This window comes from Camelus ferus, chromosome 15, assembly GCF_009834535.1.
Source record: "Camelus ferus isolate YT-003-E chromosome 15, BCGSAC_Cfer_1.0, whole genome shotgun sequence".
NCBI classification, from domain to species: Eukaryota; Metazoa; Chordata; class Mammalia; order Artiodactyla; family Camelidae; genus Camelus; species Camelus ferus.
The window spans coordinates 12,222,393-12,244,341 of record NC_045710.1 but is presented as its reverse complement, the minus strand read 5'-3'; the positions used below and the strand labels follow the sequence as shown (position 1 = coordinate 12,244,341).

At 38.8% G+C, this 21,949-nt stretch overlaps 2 long non-coding RNA genes across 5 annotated transcripts in view; one reads left to right on the top strand and one right to left on the bottom strand.

The window, feature by feature from the left end:
* Nucleotides 1-21,949, bottom strand: part of LOC106730484 — a 432,222-nt gene that overhangs the window by 386,598 nt on the left and 23,675 nt on the right. The window lies entirely within an intron of this gene.
* Nucleotides 1,305-20,988, top strand: LOC116668906. The gene is made up of 3 exons (XR_004326161.1): nucleotides 1,305-1,502; nucleotides 14,887-14,891; nucleotides 20,978-20,988. It is a non-coding gene; the product is annotated as an uncharacterized LOC116668906 (long non-coding RNA).

Genomic DNA, 21,949 nt, shown 5'->3' with positions numbered 1-21,949 from the left:
CTGGTCAAAATCACATAATGCTGAAAAATGCCTTATCACTGCCTGATTATTTTAAAAATTGACTGAGGATAGAGAAATAAAAGCATATTCATTTGACAGAATCAGAAATAAATTTCATTTGGTCAATGAATAATTATTAAGCACCTATTATATATCAAGCACTGTGTCAAGTACTGGGATCCAATGGTAAACAAGATATATTCCATGACCATGGCTATTATAAAATCTAGCAGAGATGAACTTTTGACAAGTTTATGGAAGATGAAGGTTATAAAATAGAGGTGCAAATACTACACAAATGTATAAAAAAGAAAGCCTAGTTTATTCTGAGATGTCAAAGAAATCTGGAAGTCAGGGAAATGTCCGTGTAAAATATTCCTTCTAAACCCTCAACTTACAAATAAAGGTATTTTGAGCTGGGAAGAGGAAATGAACAGCTTGCTCCACGAATGAAAGCCTAAATGAGGAGCAGCTAACTCTATATACTTCTCTCCCCATCTCCCAACCCACTCTCTAAGTGGAACTCTCCAAAACAGGTAACAGGTTAAGAAGACTGCATTCTAGAGACAGGTGCTCAGTAGGCAAGCAATCAAAACTGTTATGGTAAATGAGTATTTGTTAGCATTTCATTCAACTCCATGAAAATATTATAAGTGAAAGTAGGCAGCATGAGGTGAAACAAATGTTATCATACACTGGCAACGCAAGTATCCCTTTCGGAAATTTAAATTCAGCCCAGCTGATATTTTATGTTCTTTAAGAAGCCTTTGTCAAGCCACAGGGAGTCCTCAGAAGTCCTGGCACGTTGGACTGTCTGCACCACTCCTACAGCACTGATGCTTATTATGTGCACTGCCATTTTTTCATGTGCACATTGTTTTAAGCTTGAGTACAGCAGAAACTACATATCAAAGCATTGTGCATAACCTTCAGTACTGAATAGTAATCAATGAATCATATGTATGGTAGGTGGAAATCTAAGATGGCTTCCAAGATTCTCACCCCTGGTATGCACACCATGTGTTATTCCTTCACTTTGATTTTGGACAAGACCTTTGCATATGATGGAAGAAGGGAGTGTCTATAGATAATTGAGAAACCTTAAGCCATTGACTTTGAATCAATCAAAAGAAAGACTATATTCGATGTGCCTGACTTTATCAGATTAGCTCTTTAAGAGAGACTGGAAACTTCAGAGATTCTCCTGCTGAGTTTGAAGGAGCCACTGCAAATTCTACAGCTACAAGGAAACAAATTCTGCCAAAAATCATGAGCTTGGAAGAGCACTTTTAACCTCAGATGAGATAGCTATTCCAAACAACACCTTAACTGCAGCTTGTGGCACTCTGAGCAGGGGACCAAGCAAAGCTGTGCCCACACTGCTGAGTCACTAAAAACTGTGAGGTAATAAATGGGTGTTGTGTTAAGCCACTAAGTTTCTGGTAAATTGGTTTGCAGCAATAGAAAACTAATGTAATAGCTGTGTACACTTGTGCAAGATGGTCTGGAAAGAGGGGAGCTGGTTTCTCCTGGCACACAGTGACAAATAGCATATTCATCAGCTTGGCCTGCCATAACAAAATACACAAACTCAGTGGCTTAAACAACAGAAATGTATTTTCTCACTGTCCTGGAGGCTGGAAGTCCAAGATTACGGTTCCAGCAGGTAGGTTTCTGGTGAGGCCTTTGTCCTCAGCTGGTAAATGGTTACCTTCTCTCTATGTCCTCATGTGTTCTTTCTTTTGCAGATAAGAGGGAGAGACAGAGAGATCCCATGTGCTACGGTGCTTCTTCCTCTTCTTATGAAGAAATGAGTCCTATCAGAATAGGGTCCCATCTTTATGACTCCATCTAATCTTAGTTACCTCTTTAGAGGCCCCATCTCTAAATATAGTCATGGGGGTTAGGGCTCCAACATATGAATTTGGGGGGAACACAGTTCAATCCGTAACAAATACGTAACGCAAATAGATGGCAGAGGCATGGATGGGTGATGGTGGAAAACGAAGAAAAGGGAAGCAACCTGGAAAATCGATGAAGGAATAATTGCCAGGGCCTGATGCTTACTTGGATACAGATGATGATGGAACAGCCCAAGCTGAGGCAAAGTATTCAGTTTGCAGGAGATTCACCAAAAGGGGTGCAGCTGACAAAAAAGAGAAATCACCATTCCATAGAGGACCAGTATCCTGTTTGGATTATTAGGAAAAGAAGGATAGAAACAGGGCAAGGAATTTTGTTGAAATTAAGGAATCAGCAAGTCACACAAACAGTTGTTTCCACCAGACAACGAGAAATAGAGGCTAAAAAAGGAAATAAGAAGTTCACGTTTTAGCCAAAAGAATCACTGAAATGTAAATAGTTACAGAATTGTTACAATTAAGATTGAAATTAGTGAAAAATTTAGGATTTTTTTCTATTTTTAAAAGTAAATTTTTTGTTTCCTAACGATTAGCTCATTTTATTTTGTTTGATCCAGTTGAGTGTGGAAATGTGATCAAATACAATTTTACTAAAACTTGAAACATTTCATATAGCAGTTCTAAAGTATAAGACAGAAACCTCATGAGGCTGTGATTACAGAGTTTTGTGCTAATAAAAAAGTGTACAAACTCTAAGTCTCCACCAGAGATCTGTGATGCCCATTACTTATGAGCAATTCTGAAGTCAATAGGATAATCTAGAGCAGTGGTTCCCAAATCTGGTTGCATAGCAGCATCACTGAGGGGTATTCACTAAAATGCAGATTAATAGGGTTCACTCCTAGTCAGGTCTTGGAGCCGAACTTGGATACTTCTAAGTTTAAATTGTCCTCAGACAAATCTGATGCATGGCTATAGTATTGGTCTGCAATAGGCTAGCAAGATACTTCTTGTGGTGACCTTGTGCTTTATTCCTCTGTCATCATGATCATTTAAGTAATTCCTACTAGACACTGGAATTAGCCTCATTCAACAAAGGAGGAAACTAAGGTTTAAAAGAAGTGGCCTTTCCCATTTACTGGTCTACATGGTGGAGCACAATCCAAGACTGTCCAACATGCCCTTTTCTCTACACTAAGCTCCCTTCCAGTGTCTGAGAAATCCTGCATCTCATTCAGAAATTTCTAAATGTATCCAAGAAATTCCAATAAATATTTTCTTAGTATCTACATACTCATGTGCACTGTATAAAACAATGAGAAAGCGTAGCAGTCCTAGCAAAGTAAAACAGTGAGAAAGAGGCAGAAGGCGGGGCCACTGCTTTCCAGTAGGCTGGCATGCAAAACCGGACAGCTTCCAAGATTGAAAGCATGAGGGAAGAATGGGTTATCCTGAGTGTCAGGAGCCTGCAGAACGTGTGTCCTGAGGAGTCCTCTCTGAAGAAGAGAGTCAGTTCCCTGTAAGCAGCTCCCAGTGGCGGCTCCTGGTCCTCTGTCTTGCTCTTGTTTGACCTGCATTCAAATCTGTTGCAAATGCATTGTCACCATCCCTCCTGCCACCTTTCAGCTCTCATTCCTGGTAGGAGTAACCACTGACTACAGGCAGGGGCTGTGTTCTAACTGTGCCACCTACTGATCTCGCCTCTGTAAATTCATGCTTAATCACCTGCTTCTCAGCGAAATGCTGAATCGTTCAAATAAACATTGCTGGGAGAGCTCAGATCAACAATTTAGGCCTGTGAAAGGGAGTGAGTGAGGAGGCCAGCCTTCTGGCTCCAGCTGGACTATTACTGTACCTGATCATCTGCTGCTTTCCCACACACTCTCATCCTGATTCCTAGAGGGGTTAGGTCCCTCCTCTTTGGAAATTCATTTCTCCAAGTTCCAGAAGCTGATAGTCCAAGATCAAGGTGTTGGCAGTGTTGGTTCCTTCTGAGGCTTCTCTCCTTGGCTTGTAGGTGGTCATCTTCTCCCTGTGTCTTCACATCATCTTCCCTTGGTGTCTGCCAGTGTTCTAATCTCTGCTCCTTATAGGGACACTAGTCCTATTGGTTTAGGGCCCACCATATGACCTCATGTTACACTAATTATTTCTTTAAAGGCCCTATCTCCAAATACAGGCCTTATTTCACATTCTGAGATGCTGGAGGTTAGGACTTCAACATATGAATGGAACGGAGTACATAAATCAGCATAGCATCCAGAGAAATGAGCACTTTCGTCCTGTTAGACTAAGTTTTTCTGTTCATGAGTAATCTCAGAATTCTAAGTGGAGAGAATCATCTCCCTGAGGTATATCATCCCTTCAGAAGAGGTAAATGCTCTCATATAATTGATGGAGCCTGGAAGGACAGGCCCTGAAGAAGGCAGAGACAGACTGATGAAGCTTAATAGAGCTTATGCTTCAGAGCCTGCCATTATGACTTCTGGGACCCTTAGAGTGTTCTGGCAGCAAAGGGAAAGGAAGGCCACAGTCAGGAAGCATTTCTAGACGAGCATTTCTGATGAACTGGCAAGGAGATTTCAGAAAAAGACATCTGGATCTCCAAGGCTCCAGTAATTGGTTGTGATTTTGTTTCATGTCCTTAATAAATATTTACCTTTACACCTAATTTTATATTAAAATGTCTTTTTTCTGTTAAGCTTCAGACTCCCAAAAAACTAGAGCTGCCCCTGTGGGAGCAGATTTGAAACAAACAAAATTCTTTCTCACAGCTTAGACACTGAAATGTCTGGAAATCTAGGATGAAGTTCCTGAGTTGGAGCGTTCAATCACCTAAAGAGAAGCAGAAGAGAGTTGGGAAGTGAACAAGCAAAATGTACTTGTCTCTGGAGTTTCGCGAGACTGACACAGAGCTGATGGAACTCGCACACTGGTACCATCTACTCTTGGTGAAACTTAGCTATCTTTGAAGTATTCAGGGGAGGAGGGTAGAGCTCAAGTGGTAGAGCGCAAGCCTAGCGTGCACGAGGAACTGGGTTTAATCCCCAGTACCTCCTCTAAAAATAAACAAACCTAATTACCTGCCCCCACTGCCAAAATAAAATAAATAATACAATTATAAATAAATTGAATATTTAAAAAATATTAAGTTCTGACCTGCTATCCATGCTAAAAAAATTCCATTGTAGAGAGAAAAAAAAATATTTCTCTGGCAAATAGTTAAAAAGCCTATATGTACTGATTGAAAAATCATCTTTAATAGGAACTAAGAGACTCCTTTTCCCAGCAACCTAATTCGCAAACCATGCCTTTGTAATCAGATCCATGTGGCACTAAGGACCACACAATTCATGTTTACCAGAGTTTATGTGTCCTTTACCAACTAATAACCCCAGCTACACAGCTACAATCTGTACGACGCCAACTGCCAGGCTTAAAGGCCCTAAACTGCAAGATCTATGCAGAGAAAGCCATAACCCCTTATGCAAATGTTAGTGGTACTCAAAATCTCATTTTCCTCGTGTTATTTTCAGCTCTAAATCCCAGTCCCTCTAAACATGGCTAAATTATTGCTGGCCAATGAGCTTATATTTGGAGTTTATACATAATAAACATGAGTCGAGTTTAGGACTAGCTGAGAATTAGACACAGCTAATGTATGACTTAAAGTGACTAGATCAGAGGATGTGAATTAGATAAATTAGATAAAGTGACTAGATCAGAGGATGTGAATTAGATGAATAGCCACAGTGAACTTTCTAATATTTCCTCCAAACTTCAATTTACCCTAAAGCAGAGTGGACAGTTGGAGGTGTACCCAGCTGGTAATTACCCCCTGGTAATCTGACCACATAGCAAAGAGAAGACCAGGGGGACCCTCGATGTGAATGGCCATATCTGAGAGCAACTGAATTTAGGAGCCGAACCAAACTGCCTGCCTCCAAACTCACCCATTAGATAAGTCTTGCCTATCCCTGTGGAAAGGACTGAGTAGACTAGAGGGCAAAAATCTCCAGATGTCCCTCTGGCCAGAACACTGAAACATAAAGCGCAGGGAGTGTGGGTTTCCATCCAACAGCACTGGCAACAAATAGCTCAAGTCTCAAAACTGTTTTGATCCTTAGATCAAGTAAAGGCATTTCCAAAAATATATCCAAAGAAAACAATCAGTGAAACAAACAAGCAGTTATGTACCAATATCCTCATTTTAATATTAGAGCAGGAAAAACAAAAATCAAGACAATAAGGAGAAAGAATAGCATGTCATTATTACAATGTTTTCTAAATTCTTTCTAAATGAAATAAAAAGACATTCATGTTGTTAATGGTGAATTTTTAAAAGGCAACATAATTGTATTACAACAAAATCTCGAAATGTTGTTTTGAAGTGTTTCCACAAAAATGTAAAATAGATTAAAAAACATCACAGGTATATTTTTTCTTATTATGTATTTTCTAAATGTTCTACAAGGAACATATATTACTTATACAATCAGGATAAGATTGTTTGTTTTAATCTTCCCGGCATATCCAATCCATGATTTCCTATGTACGCTAATTTCATAAAACTAAAAGGAATTTTATATTTGAGTATTACTCTTCTCATGACTTAAACAAAAACAAACCTAAATCTGTATAGCACATTACCATATAGAGAACAAAAGAAAATTCAAATCTGAATAGATACCCCCATTATTTCCACAGTGTAAAACAGAAAATACATATTTTATCCTACTGCTGTAATTTACCTGAAAAGTGGGGACAGACATCTAATATACCTATTGATTTTAGTGAAGCTAATCGATGATGAAATAAATTCATTTCTGTGAACAACAGCAATAGCATCTTTTAATTATTCATGACAAGGGTTGCTAGATAAAATACAGCATGTTCAATAAAATTTGAATTCATGATAAGTAATGTTTATTATAACTATGTCCTTTGCAATATTTGAGAGGGTCCATGCAACATTTAGAATATACTTACACTAATAAATTATTTATTGTTTATCCGAAATACCTATTTAATTGGCCACCCTGACTTTTTATTTGCTCCTCTGGCAACACCATTCATGATACCATTTCAGAAAGCCACATTCTCTGCTCTGAATATTTATTACTCTAGCTCCAGCAGGGGCTAGAACAACTGAATTAACCAGAAAACAGTTCATCAAGCTAAAACTAGAGTTTTCTAATTCACAAGGAAACACTCTCGGGGAGGACACTTGAAGAGATTCCAAGCTTGTAAAACTTGTGTATGCCACACTATAATTGCCTTTGCAGACCTCTCTCTCCCTGTCCCTGTTGAACAATCCCAGATAAAATAAGAACAGCAGGGAATCCAAGCGCCCTCGTTTCCAAACTAATTCTAAATTAAATATGTGGGAGCCCAGCAACCCTCCCCTGACACTGCCGGCATGGAACCACACCACTGCACCATGCGACAGCGCGGGAGGAGGGGGCTGCACCAGCTGTGGTCCCTCGCTGAAGCACAGAAAGCGGGAAGCCAGGGATCGCCAATGGAATACCTGTTACCACTGGAAGAAACAAGGAAGATGTCTGGCCTCTTTCTTCTTATTCCAAAGACACTATCCCACGTTGTGATCACAGTAAACTGAAGGCTGACCAAGGATAAGAAGGGCACTCGGACCACTGATGAATTACTACCCTATGGCTGTTATTCTATCGTTCTATGAACAGTAAATAAAGATACAGACCAAAGGATGCAGGAATTAAACCCTCTGCTTCACAAATAGGTGAGGACTCACCCTCCAGAAGACTTTGGTAGCCAGGTGGCTCTCTGGATCCTTTATGAAGTGCCAAATTCAAACCTCAAAAGATACCTACTCATTGTTTGGTAAAGTTGTTTAAAATGAAGATCAGCAACAATACTGAAGTCTGAGAACCAGATCAGCAGGAATAGGAAGGAATCCAGCAGAGGGCCTCAAAAGATAACATGTTCATTGTCTGACCTTTTAACCAGAAGACCCACCATGCCAACAGGGACTTACAAGGGCAGATCCTAGTTCCTCCCCTGATAACCTCCCCTCCCTTCAATTCTCCAAGACATGCCCCAGCCCCGCAAGGAGGTTTTATAGCCTAGTAGAAAAAGTCACAAGTAGATAATTTCAGGGTTAACTCCTGCTGTTCAATCACAAATATGGTCCTAGGACTCAAGCTGATGAATCAGATGTTAATCACCCTTAAATTATACATTTATTCACCCTGCAACTGTCCTGTTCACCTGTCACTATCCTGCACACACAAAGTGAGGATAAGCACCATCGTCCAACAGTTTGAAATCTATACTATTAGTCCAGTGGAATCTATACTATTAGCCCAATGCTGATTGGATGCAAACCGAGAAACAGAAATCATGTTTTCTGTATTCTAATTTTTGCAACTTAAACATCATTTGCTTTCAAAATTAATCAAGTATTTGTTTTGCATCTTGCTGAAAAGCCAACGTTATTCTGGTGTGTAGTTAGCAGATTTTCTTTTAGCCCCATCCTTTGCAATACTATAAACTTTGGTAATGAAGAACTTGCCTTAAGAGCATGTGGGAATGCTGCTTCTAGTCTTCTTTACTCAGTCTAGTTTCTCAGCTGCATTTTTCTTACCTATCTATGCTGATTGTCTCCACAGGTCCTGTGGCTGGAAGTTTCCATTCAGCCAGCACTACGGTATACACAAAGAAACAGAGACCTGAAAGAAACGACTCCTATCCTTTAGGAATAAGTTCTATTCTTTTTTCTTTTTAATAATGATACTGGCAATGAAAAGCATTTGAAAATCTTCCAAAAATTGAAATGTACTGTCCCTATCAACAAAATACTTCTGATAACTGTTTGCAAAACAAGCTGCAGTGAGAACCTAAAAGTCTAGGCTCTCCATTGACACAGGCATCCACCAGTTTTGTCCTTCCTCACTGAATCCATGGGAGTGTAGGAGGGGAGGGGTTTTTAAATCACCTTGGCTATCACTCTGTCTTGTGAGAGGACAGCATCTAAACTAAGATGATTTTATCAGGCTACTTTCCCTTCACAGAAATGAAAGCTGGGTTAATCATCTCCTGGGCATCTTCATCAGGAGAGGGAAACTCTACTGCTGTGCCTCAAAAAGGACCACCTCCCTCCTTTGGTATGGCGTTGGGGTGGCGAGTGGTCAAGAGGCAGAAAGTCTGGTTGTGTCCCAGGGCTTCTATGTGCTAGAAGTACATAAGGAACATTACATAAGGCCCGGTGTCAGTGTCAGCGTCCTCATCTACAACATAGGAATGAAACCCTGCCGGCCTCCTAGACCTATGAGAGGAAATGAATGAGCTCATGTGAGCAAAAAAATTCTGCAGACTGCAACCCTGATAAAAGCAAGTTCATAGCCTGCGAGCTCTAGCTACAGAGGAGAATCAGTCTCTAGAGACTCCCCTCAAAGCAGAGGCAGAAATTGTGATTTGAAAATATGCTTTTATTTTAATATAAATGTTTTAATCGATGCATATCTGCATCAAACACATATGTTACTCTGGGAAAAAAAATAGCATGCTGGTATTTTCAGTTTGTTTATTTTAGACCACTTATAGAATAGAATGGTTTCTCTCTCCATAAAAGCCTTTCCTGATCAATAATGTGTTTAACCTCAACGTTAAGGAGGTATTTAAATTAACACATGATTCTCAAGTTCTTTCTTCCCAGGGCAGTTCCGCAGAGTAACTTGCTGAATACTGTTTTTGTCTGGGCCAAATCAACTCGCGATGCCAGAAACACATTACTGCAAAGTCGCATTATAAGACAGTGCCATCATGACAAAATGGTGAAAACCAGAGCAGTTTTTATTAATAACAGCAGAACATAATTTCATGGGTTTTAATTTACCATTTTTATATTTTACCATGACATTATCCAGATATAAATTGTTATGGTGAGAAGCTATGCACTAGGGACAAAAAAAAAGTTAGAACTCTGCTTTTAAAAAAAGACCGTGCATATATCAGTGAAGGACGCACTAATAAAGATTGGTCTGGAACATTTCTCTGTATGACGATTGACTTATCAGCAATAGTTACTGCAGCAGAGTTGGAAATTACATAATTGCCAGAAACCGTAGATATTTGACTTGGCAAGAACCCTAGGTTTATCTGATTTATTTTTGTAAGAATTGGGCCCCGTGGATATTTAGAAATGTTTAATGAAAGAACAGTAGAATATAAATGAAACAAGCAAAAATCCTCTTTTCAAAGGCTGCATTTAACTCCATCGTCACTGTTGTGATAACACAAATAAACCAAAGACAAACCTTTGGTGGCGGCGTTGGGGGAAGCACTACTCCAAATTAAAACATTATGAGCTACTAACATCTGGACATTTTCTCCCTTTTCATAATCATTCTCATCCATTCTCTGCCCCCTGTTTATCAGCGGGCACTGCGTAATGTGACACGGAGACTTGGAACACACGCACGGTGAAGAGGAACACAAAACACACAGGGCTATATTCATGTACGGGCAAGTTCTGACCTCTGTCTGCACTCAGTGGGGAGGCCATCCATTGTCAAGAAAAACAAAGCTAAAGGAAGACAGAGACAGAGAGAGAGAAACACAGAGAGAAAAAGTACAGTGTTTTACTAACCAAAGGCTCTGTTCTGCCTTTGGATGTCCGATGCCTGGAACAATGCTTGTTACAAAGCTGATTCTCAGTAAGTGTTTTGTTGTTGAATTGTAGCAAATGAGAAAGATGGACTGATTAAGAAAAATAATAAAACAAAACAAAACAAAACAAAACAAAATAAAATAAAATAAAATAAAGCAGTTAGATACAGTGAGACTGACTGCAAAGACCTGGTTTCTATTCCTGGTTGTATCATCAACTTGCTATGTGACCTTAGGTAAGCCCTTTCTTCTTTCTAGACCTTGGTTTCCTCACCTATAAAACGAGTCCATTTCTCTTGATGGTATCTGAAACATCATCTACACCGTTAACGTAGACTTTTTAAAAGCCTATTGTCCCAACAGAAGTGTCACACTTGCTCCCCAATACAACACACTGCTCGTATTCACCACTATATTTACTTGATAAGTTCATCTATTTTGATGATGCCCCTCAACAGAATTTCATACATTACCTAAGTTTTCTGTTGTATTTCCTCTTGATGTTCCTACCTGGTATAGCTCCGACAGCATCTAAACTATGGCAGGCAGTCACACAGCAAGAAAAAAAAAAATGTTTTGAAATAAGACCAACCAGAGTTTAGATTTTTGGTTCCATCATTTTCTCAGAAAGTGACTCAGCTCCCATCAGACTTGTATCTGCAAAGTGAGATGCCTATTTCCTTCATCACTGAGTTGTAAGGTTGAAATAAGATAAACACACAGAGTAGTCACCTGGCACCTAGCAGTTTCTCAGGTTTTTTTTTTTGTTTGTTTGTTTGTTTTGTTTTGTTTTTTGTTTTTTTTGCTTATAATCCATCTGTGGCCTTGCAGATCCTTTTTTAGAAATGGATGTATCTTCCATCTCTCCTATGCCAGTTTCACATGGAGAGATCAGGCCTGGAAGTGAATGGGTTAAAGAGATCCTAGAGAAAGGGAAATCCACTCATTTCAGAAGTTAATAACCCAGCTTCCATTCTTTCAGAAACATTTATTGAGGCCTGTGATGAAATAGGATGGTTTATGCATCAGAGCACAAAGTATAACTGAGCATCGAGGAGCATCTAAATCTGGTAAAAGTTGCCACTAACTCGGTAGTTTCAAAACTCTCTTGCCTGCATAGGTAAAGAGGAATACAGCGCTTGGGGAAATGCCCAACTCTCCCCCTTGAGGCTGTTTTTTTAAAGCAGGGTAAAAATTTAATTAAAAACTGACTTTTTCCACAGGAAAACAAGTTCATGGTTTTTTTTCTCATCACTACAAAAATGTTTATGCACAAGTACTTCACATGTCCACAAGATCTTTATATATTCAAAGTCAATATGGGAAGCTAAGAAGGTTCTCACATTAGAATATTACTCAGATTTAATAGTGAATAACTGTTATTAGAACAAGTATCTTCAATGATCCAGTAGCTAAATGACCAGCAAAATTAGCAGAATTCTAATCTAATGCTTACTATAAACATAGTAAGTGTTGACCCTGTTTTTCAAATACTTTTCTCAATTAAAATGACCTAAGTTCTTTTCTGGATCTTTTGCATTTTATCTTTCATCATCTCTTGAGTTGTAAATATGGTTGTAATGTCAAACATTTAAAATTTGGTCTGAGAACTATGTGTACGTAAGAAATTGAGGCAAGAAACATTGAAGGCAGGGCAACAAGGAAAAAGGTTCAATTTGTTTTTAAAAAACTATTGCATAGTGTTATAGGTTAGCAATTCCAAAACTACCCAATGTTTACACTAAAGCTAAGAAATAAGTATGTTGAGGGAAGCCAGAATAAGGGAGTTATAAATATAGAAAAAGAATAAAATGAACCCTGTAGAATTGTATTGCAATTGGAGATACCAGTATAAATTTGTGGTATTTAATACTGTAGACAGGTAGGTAGATAAATAGATATGAAAATAAACATAGACATGTCCATGTGTGTGTATCTATTACAAAGCTCCGTCCACTGGAAGAATCTAGAAGCTACAACATACTAGAAGCAACAAGCCACTTAATGCCTATATGTTGGTTTCTAAATACTACTGTCCACTAAAATGAAACAGAGCTCTAGAGAAATAGCTGATTCCATGGATGGAAGAGATAAAGTGCAAGATAAGTCTAGAGAATTTTGTTATTCCAGAAAGTAAGAAAATACTGAGAGAATCATGGGGATATATCAAAGACACATAGGAAGGGCTCCTACTGGTCAAATCTGGCACAATTTGAGCATCTAAATAAATAATGATAGTAATGAATGACACCCATTGAATTAAATAGAAATCTATGAAATATGAAAAATAATAGTCTTATAGAAAAGCATAAATGTGTCAGAAGAAAACAAACTTTATTATCTAAGTTTCTAAGAAACTAAGTTTCTTAGTTTGATGTTTCTTTTTGTCTTTGTTTCCCTTGCCTTTAAAGTCATATCCATAAAAACATTGCTAAGACCAAAATCAAATTACTGCCTATGTTTTTTTCTAGGAATTTTATGGTTTCAGGTCTTACATTTAAGTCTTTAACCCATTTTGAGTTAATTTTTGTGTATGGTGTAAAATAGTGGTCTAGTTTCATTCTTTCGCATGTGACTATCTTGTTTTCTCAACAGCATTTATTGAAGAGACTATCCTTTCTCCACTGTATGTTCTTTGCTCCTTTGTCATAGATTTATTATCCATATATGTGTGGGTTTATTACTGGGCTCTCAATGCCGTTCCATTGATCTGTGTGTCTGGTTTTGTGCCAGTAATATACTGTTTTGATTACTATAGCTTTATGGTATAGTTTGAAATCAGGGAACATGATACGTCCAGCTGTGTTCTTCTTTTCTTTTGATTGTTTTGGCTATTCAGGATCATTTGTGGTTCCATAAAAATTTTAGAATTCTTTGTTCTAGCTCTGTGAAATATGCCATTGTAATTTTGATAGGGACCGCACTGAATCTGTAGATTGCTTTGGGTAGTATGGCCATTTTAATAATATTAATTCTTCCAATCCATGAATCTGAAATGTCTTTCCATTTATTTGTATCTTCAATTTCTTTCATCTGTGTCTTATAGTTTTCAAAGTACAAGTATTTCATCTCCTTGGTTAAATTTAATCCTTGGTATTTTATTCAGTTTAGTCCAATTGTAAATGGGATTGTTTTCTTCATCTCTCCTTCTGATAGTTCATTATTACTGTATAGAAACAATACTGGTTTCTGTATATTGATATTGTATCCTATGGCTTTACTGAATTCATTTATTAGTTCTAACAGTTTTTTGGTGGAGTTTTTAGGATTCTCTGTCTATATAATTGTGCCATCTGCAAATAGTGACAGTTTTGCTTTTTCCTTTCCAATTTGGATGCCTTTTATTTCTTTTTCTCGCCTAACTGCTGTGGCTAGGACTTGCAATTCTACACTGAATTAAAATAGTAATAAGAGGCATTCTTGTCTTGCTCCTGATCTTAAAGGGAACTCTTTCAGCTTTTCACTGTTGTGTATCATCTAGTTAAAGGTTTCTCTTTCCAGAGAAAGAAGAAGAAAGAAACAGAAAAATTACAAAAAAAAAAAAAAATCTAGAAAACAATGAACAAAACAGCAACACGTACACACATGTCAATAGTTTATTTAAATGTAAAAGGATGAAATTTGCCAGTCAAAATACACAGAGTGGCTAAATTGATAGAATAATTTAAAAAAACCCAAGACTCATCTATATGCTGCTTACAAGTAACTCACTTCAGAAGAAAAGAAACACACAGACTGAAAGTAAAGGGATGGAAAAAGATATTCCATGCAAATGGAAATTAAAATAAAGCTGGAGCAGCTATACTCCAGCACATTATACTTGAGTATAATGGAGTGACAGTATACTCTAGTATAATACAAGTCTTGCTCTGAATCAGTTTACAGTGTACTAGAAACAATACAAACACATGAAGCAACTTGCATTGGTAGGGATTTTTTTTTATTGGTCACAATGGTGATCCAAAATGAGAAGTAACCAACTCCAGTTGAGGAATTCAGTTAATCTAGTTCAGAGAGTTCCTATCAGAAGTGATGAGGGTGGGAACTAGGCAATGATGGTGATGAGGGTACAGTTTCAAGAGATGTTATGAAGTTGATTCTGAAGAACTTAGTGCCCAAATGAATGACAGGATGGTAGAGCTAGGCTTTGCATGACTCTCATGTTCCTGCTCAGGTGACAGGGCTCACTAGGATGAGAGACACAGGACAGGGAAAAGATTCTGAAAGGAGAACTTTGGACTTGTCAAGTTTTAGGTGTCTGTGGGTCATCAGGCAGCACCGATGCCTATGTTTACTTAGATGAGTTTCCATAGAGCTATTAAGTAGACTAATTAATTGCTGAGAACATTTTGGCTAAAATCTGGAAAAACTCAAATAGGTACAGTCTCATTCAAGCCCAGGATTAACAGCAATAGTATTAGGAATCTAATTTTACAGTAACAGGAAGTACCTCTTCAATCTTCATCTCTCTTCTGACATAAGAAGTCTTTCCAATTGGAGACACAATGTCTTATACTCTTTTTTTTTCTTTTAGTAATCCAGGAGACATTTGCTTCAAATACTGCATGAGGCACTGGAGATGCAGAGATGAATAATTCATAGGCCCTGTCCCCCAAGGTTGTCACAGACTAATGGAAAGGAAAAATACAAGAGCAAGAAAGTATAAATCAGTGTGCTTGGTGCTTAGGATAGAGGTTGCACAGGGTGGTGTGGAAGGGACTACCATGCAACAGTGGACATATGATGGGCAGACATGGCTGGTTTTGAAGGATATTAAGGTCAAACCAAAAGATGCTAATGAGTAACAGGATGTGACAGGGAGGCAGATGCAGAGATCTAAAATAAATTCAGGATTTTACCTGAGCTACTGGGAGGATGGTGCAACTCACAGAAATAGGAGCACAGGAGTAGAAGTAAGCTTTGTTATTTTACTGGGGAGGAGAAAGTGAAGAGCCAAAGGAACTAATCAGAAAAGTAAGAAAAGGCTGTCAATCTTGCATGGAAACCAATTTGGCCCATATGCATCCCCCAAAATACAGAATCCAAACTGGACTCGATTTGGGACTTCACTTTGAGCTGTGCTGCACTGAGGGACATTTATTGCTGACCTACATTTTGCAACAATATTGGGGGGAGAACCACTAGAAACAAGCTGCTTGCTCCTCAAATAGCAAACACATATATTTTCTCACCACCAACGGGGCTGTTGCCAGGAAATCACACAGACCCCAAATAAAAAACAGGCCAAAGGAAAACAAAGAGAAAAGACTCCTGGTCTCCTGCTCGTGGGGCACTGAAGTTCAGGGCAAGGCCCTCCCTAGGTGGTCACAGGGTCCAGATAAAATCCTCCCCAGAGTCCCTGACATTTGTTTTTGCAGGTGAATCGGGAGGCAGGGGACCTGGGACGAGGATGGTTGCTGAGTGCCTGCTCTGTGCCAGGCATTGTGCTTCAGCCTTCACATTTCTTGTTTCCTTTCTCTCTATGAGGTCGGGATTATTATCATTCCTATCTTACAAATGAAGACACAGGCTGTGAGGTTAAGCAACTTGCAGAGACCCGTAGGAAGTGGCAGCACTGACGCTCAAAGCCAAGCGTGCAGACCGTGAACCCACCACTGTTCTCCGCAACAGGCTGTCTGTCCGAGGAGGTAGACATGCTGCCTGGGAGCTCCTGCTGCCTGGAAGTGAAGCCACCGCTGCCACCAGGATGCTGGGTGGCACTGCAGGGGCAGTGCGATGAGCATGTATATGTGTAGGTGTCTCAATTCTCTTTCTTTTTTGTTTTTTACTTTCTTTTTAAAGCTACCTAATAAAGAAAGCCCCTGAGTCTTCACAGCCCCTCTCAGATCACGGGCTCTCCGAGCAAGCTGATAAATGCCTCCAGGTCCCAGGCCAGGAGGTATTTCCCTGCTTTGTTCTACTGAAGACTTGGCTCTGCAAAGCGGAAGCATCACAGCATCATACAGAACCAGACAGCTTAAAGACAGCCTCTGCGAAACCCAGGACACGTCCTCCTTCACACACCGGAGTTCCAGGTGCAGCCGCTTACGCGCCTTGAACATGAGCGTACATATTTAAGTCCTACTTAGTGCTCGCTCATCTGGCCGGCGTGCAACAGGAAACTGAATAATCTTTTTTTTTTCTTTGGATGAGGCATAGCAAGCTGATTAATGATGTGAGGGAGAGCAGGCTAAGGAGGGGAGTTCTACAAATGTTTCTTTTAGGAGAGCCATAGCAGGCGTGGGGAAAGAAAGGTGCACATTGTAAGGGGGTGGCGGGCTGTGTTTGGCTAATTAGGGTTTGGTTAATGCTGGTGAGTGTCGAACATTCCTGCTAATGGCTATTACTAATGGGAGAAATGGGATCATTTGTTAACTTTACTTATGAAAGTAAGTGTTGAAGGCAGGATGAAGAAAAAAAAGGTGACCATGGACCATTTTGGCTATGCCAAATGAGTAGTGGAAAAAACTCCTCATGATTTTCTTAAAAAGATCAAGACCCCGATTTCACACCGGCAGCAAGCTCCCTTGCCTTTATGAGAAAGTGGTCACCAATCTCTACTTAGCCTGCCCGATTTTTAAGCTCTTTGGCCAACTTCCAACTGACCTTTTCTCCCTATTCAAACATGCATATTTTTTTTAAATGGAAGTTGTCTTGGAGGTATGTGTTATTAAGAACTTTCTGTGAACTGTGCTATGTGCTTTTACTTGCATGATTTCATTCAAGTTTTATGACAAAATTGTGAGACGTATATAAACATTTAATTCCTATTTTACAGATGAGAAGATTGAAGCTCAGAGCCTTAATGTACACAGCAATTAAGTGACACTTTTATTTTTGAAGGCCTTATAGTTTAAAGAGCATCTTTAACTTTACAACTCCCCCGAGGATAACTTCTAAAAAATATTTTCTAAGGTACAAGTGTTTTAAATTCTTTTTTATTCTTCCTCAATCCATCAAACATACGCATCACACTGTGCCACAGAGAGAGTTCTCTCGCTCCCTAAATCCATGGTGTCTCCTGAGTCATGTGGATAATCAAGATGGACTGACTGAATTAAGATGAACTTCAAAAACAACTTATGCTTCACTGGTGCATTCTGAACAGCATACTCTCCTCTCTGGATGAGGTTCCCAGAACTTGTACTTTGCAGCCGTGACCTATGTAAGCAGAACACTGACAACTGCCATCGGGGCAGAGCCTGGTGTATGTACACTGGCCTCCAGTCAATATTTTGGACAAGGAATTTCCACATATTAACTTTTGGCAAGAGCACTGTGCTTATGTACCGTCAACTGGGTTGACATGAGAAGCCACCCCTTAATCATGCTCTGAGACTTGCAGAGACACATTCTCACTGGATAGGGCTCATGTTTAGAAACTATGAAGACTTGTCTGATCTAATTACTTAGACTATTCAATTAACTGCATAAGGTTTCAGACTGACCTACTGTTAAGCTGGGGATAGAAGAATGGGCCACTGGAGAAGCTCTCTGAAGAGGAGGTATGATTAAACAGACAATCATTGTAAATTTTAGAGGGAGGTAGGATTGAGTTAGAAACTTGAGTCTACCAATTGCCAATTTTGTGACTTTGGACAAGTTGCTTCGCTCAGTTTGGTCCTTAAAAAGTAGTAAATCGTATAAAATATGTAAGGTGTCCTATGATAAAAATCATTAGTTCTCATTGTCTGTATTTTTTCACTCGTAAAGATTTCAAACTATCCCTATGACAGCAGCATTTCAAAAGGGGAAAAGCAGTCACTGCAAGCCTTTGAGGGTCTAGGCTCTAGGGATTCATATATTACTTCCCCAGCATTATGTCAGATAAAGCAAGTCACAGGCAGGCCTGGATTCCAAGGGGTGGGAAATAGACTCCACTTGCTGATGAGAATGGCTGCAAAATACTGTATATGACTCAGTTGGCCACAGAACCAGGAACTCTGGGCCAAGCACATTACAAGCAATATACATATATCCTTCCAATTTTGTTTAAAAAAAAAAAAACCTCTCAATCTAGATATCATAATGCCCATTATATAGAGATGAAAAACAAGACTCAGAGATGTTAACAGACTTGCCAAGATTAACCAAGTGGCTAGTACCAGGGCTGATCTTTAAATGCAGGTTTATTTGACTCCAAAACTAACATTGGTATCTCAGATGTATATTTTGAAGGCCAATCATGACAGATGCCCCTGCTTCTTCAGAAAGGACCTAAGAAGGGCATATCACTCTGTCCTCATGTCTATTTTTAGGACTATTCCAAGTAACACATTGTTGAGTGCATAAATGCCTTATTTAGTTGTCAAGGTGCTCCCAGGTCTGTTTCACGCCTGTCTCAATAATCACAGACTATCAGAGGGCTGTAGGGATATGTCTACCACTCCACCAAAAATACCCAAACACATGAATCCAAGGGAATTAAGAACAAGCTTAGACACCTCCCCAACTGTTGATTTTCCCAGCCTATATTCTCAAAAAATAGGAAATGTATTTAAATCAAGTGCCCAAAGGAGCCCCAGCTAGCCCGTTTTCCTTGAGGTAGACGATAGTGGTCAACAATTTGCAAGCCTGGGTTTTATTCATTTAGTGCTCTGTTTTGAAAACTCACTAAGGTGAAGTCAGTTAAACGAGTGAAGTCAGCAGAATTCTAAGATGCCTTCTTCCTACTCACCCCTGCAAAAGACCCGCACCTTTAAATAATACCCTCCGCTGCGAATACTTTCATCACTTTCACAAATGAGTATGTTATCATATATGGCAAAAGGGCTTTTGTAGCTATAATTAAGTTTACTCATCCGTTGACCCTGGGTTAATTTAAAAAGAGAGTTTTCCAGTGGGCATAACCTAATCATGTGATTTCTTTAAAAACAAAGCATTTCCTCTGTCTGTTAACAGAAGAGAAAGACAGAGAGATTCAAAACACAAGAGGAATTCAATACAAGGGAGGTTCTCCATTAATGAGACAGGGGGCCCTGGGGCAAAGATCTGAGAATGGCCTCTAGAAGCTGAGAGTAAACCTTGGCTAACATCCAGCAACCTGGTCCTAGTCCTACAATCACAAGAAACTGAATTCTGCCAACAATATGAATGGGCTTAGAAGCAGATTCTTCCCCAGAGCTTCCAGAAAAGGGCCCCTCCTGGCTTATACCTTGGTTCCAGCCTTAGGATACCCCGCGCAGAAACCCACTTAGACTTCTAGCCTGAGGAACTATGAGATAATAGATGTTTTTGAAGTTCCTAAATGTGTGGTGATTTGTTACACAGCAGCCAATTCAAGTGGCAGATGGAGGCAATAAGAAAATCTCAGTCTTTCTTTTTCCACAACCCATTCTGTTGTCTCAGAAAAGGTACAACTGTGTTGACTAATATCAGGGCCCAATATGCCCCAAGCTCTCCATTCTGTGACATGGAGAATGTCCATTACTAATTGTATTATATTTTCTAAGATAGTCTTGATCGGAAATATCATTATACCATGTGTTCTCATTTTCAGTCTGACAGTCCAGTTATGCCATAATAACATGCGTGGTTGGTAAGGCACTCCTTATAGCATCACAGCAGTGCTTTTTGCAAAATTCACGTTCATAATTCACTAAAAAAAGATAATAAACACTTATCTATTATTGCTATACACCTTATACTACCTACCATCCTTACAGCCTTTCTGACAGGTAGATGTTACTATTCCAATTTTGAGGGCAACAAAACTGAAATTTGATGAAGTGATGAAACTATATTGACTAACAGAGGTAGGATTTGGGTGCATGAGGTAATATTTATTGACATGACAAACACTAAGCAGGAAGCTGGTTTGCTGGGCTGAAATCAAGAGTTCCAATTTGGATATGTCAATTTGGAGATTCTATTAATCATCCAACTCTATTTTGAATGTACTAATCATTGTGGAAAGAAAGATTTTTGTATTCAGGAACTTGTACTTTAAAGAAAGGAGATACTCAAGAAAATAGGATTTATAATAGCAAACACTTGGAGATCCCCTAAATATTCAATAGTGGGGAAATACTTATGCAAATTGTAGTGCATCCCCTCTAGAACATTTTGGCATCAATAAATTTATGATTACTCAAATCAAGTAATAGCATGGAAAATATTTATGTTAATATTATTTGGGAAAATCAGGATACTGAATTTTGTGTACATATATATGTATATACACATACATATAATATAACTCTAACAATATTTTACAAAGGAGGAAAGGTTAAACTTTAAACAAATGGATAAAAAATTTCAGAGGAATAAAATTCTAATTATGACTGTCAGGATAGTGAGTTCACAGATGTCTCTTTTTATCTAACTCTCTAATTTTCACAAATTTTCATTATCTCAGAACCTATCTGCATATCTATATAAACACTTTAAAATATTAATAAATACTATTGACATTTAGACATACTAGTAACTTGTGTACCTTTAGACTCAGAGAAGAAAAATCTATGAAGTCAGAAGAGCATTTCTACACGCAACATTTCTACAGATCAGGGTGGAGCAAGGTGGCCGTGTGAAGAAAAAGATTCTTTGGGGTCTTCCCATGGCACTGGTGTCTAGTTGTATTCCTTATAGCAATAGTGATAGTTGTATTACTATTTGTATCACTCTGTTAGGAAAAACTCCTGGCTAAACTGGAGTGTACTAGTGCCTCCAGAAATTCTGAATAATATCACAATCATTGAAGAAAATAAGAAACAGTAGAAGGATGGCCAAGTGGGAACCATGTCCCACAAGTCACTCTGCAGTATCTGCTAAGACTGCAGACTTTAGGATACGGGAAGAATCACTGTGCTGATATTCGACTGGTTATACATGTACATGAACAGTAGCAAAATTATAAATAAAAGTAATAGCTAACATTTGTTAACCACTTATGAATGCCAATCACTGTCTTAAATACTTTATAATATTTCAACCATCACAGCTACCATTTGATGTTAATACCATCATTATCTCCATTTTATGAATGAGGAAATTGAGATTTAGGACAATTAAACAACTTGCCAGGGATCACAGTGTGATATGGGGGAGGGGGTCTTAAAGGATTCAAACCTAGGCCATCTAACCTAGAGCCTATATATTTAACTAGCTAGAAGATCCCTTGGATAACTTTGATTAAAGCTGTCAAAAAATTCTCCTAATATTCAAACTAAGTTATCAAATCCCATGAAGAGGTCAGAAACCTGTCTCAGTTTATGGTGGTTTGACCAACTCAGGTTGGCATGACACATGTCTCTTACCTAAAATCAGAACCATAAATGAAGAATATTATTGGACCTTATAAACCATAGTCAGGGACTAGATTTTACATATTTTTCTCTGTGTGTGCACAAGAGGGACAGATGTGTGTTTAAATGTTTAAGGATGGGGCAAACAGCAGGAAAAACAATGCAAGTATCATTCTGATACACTATGTCTAGCCA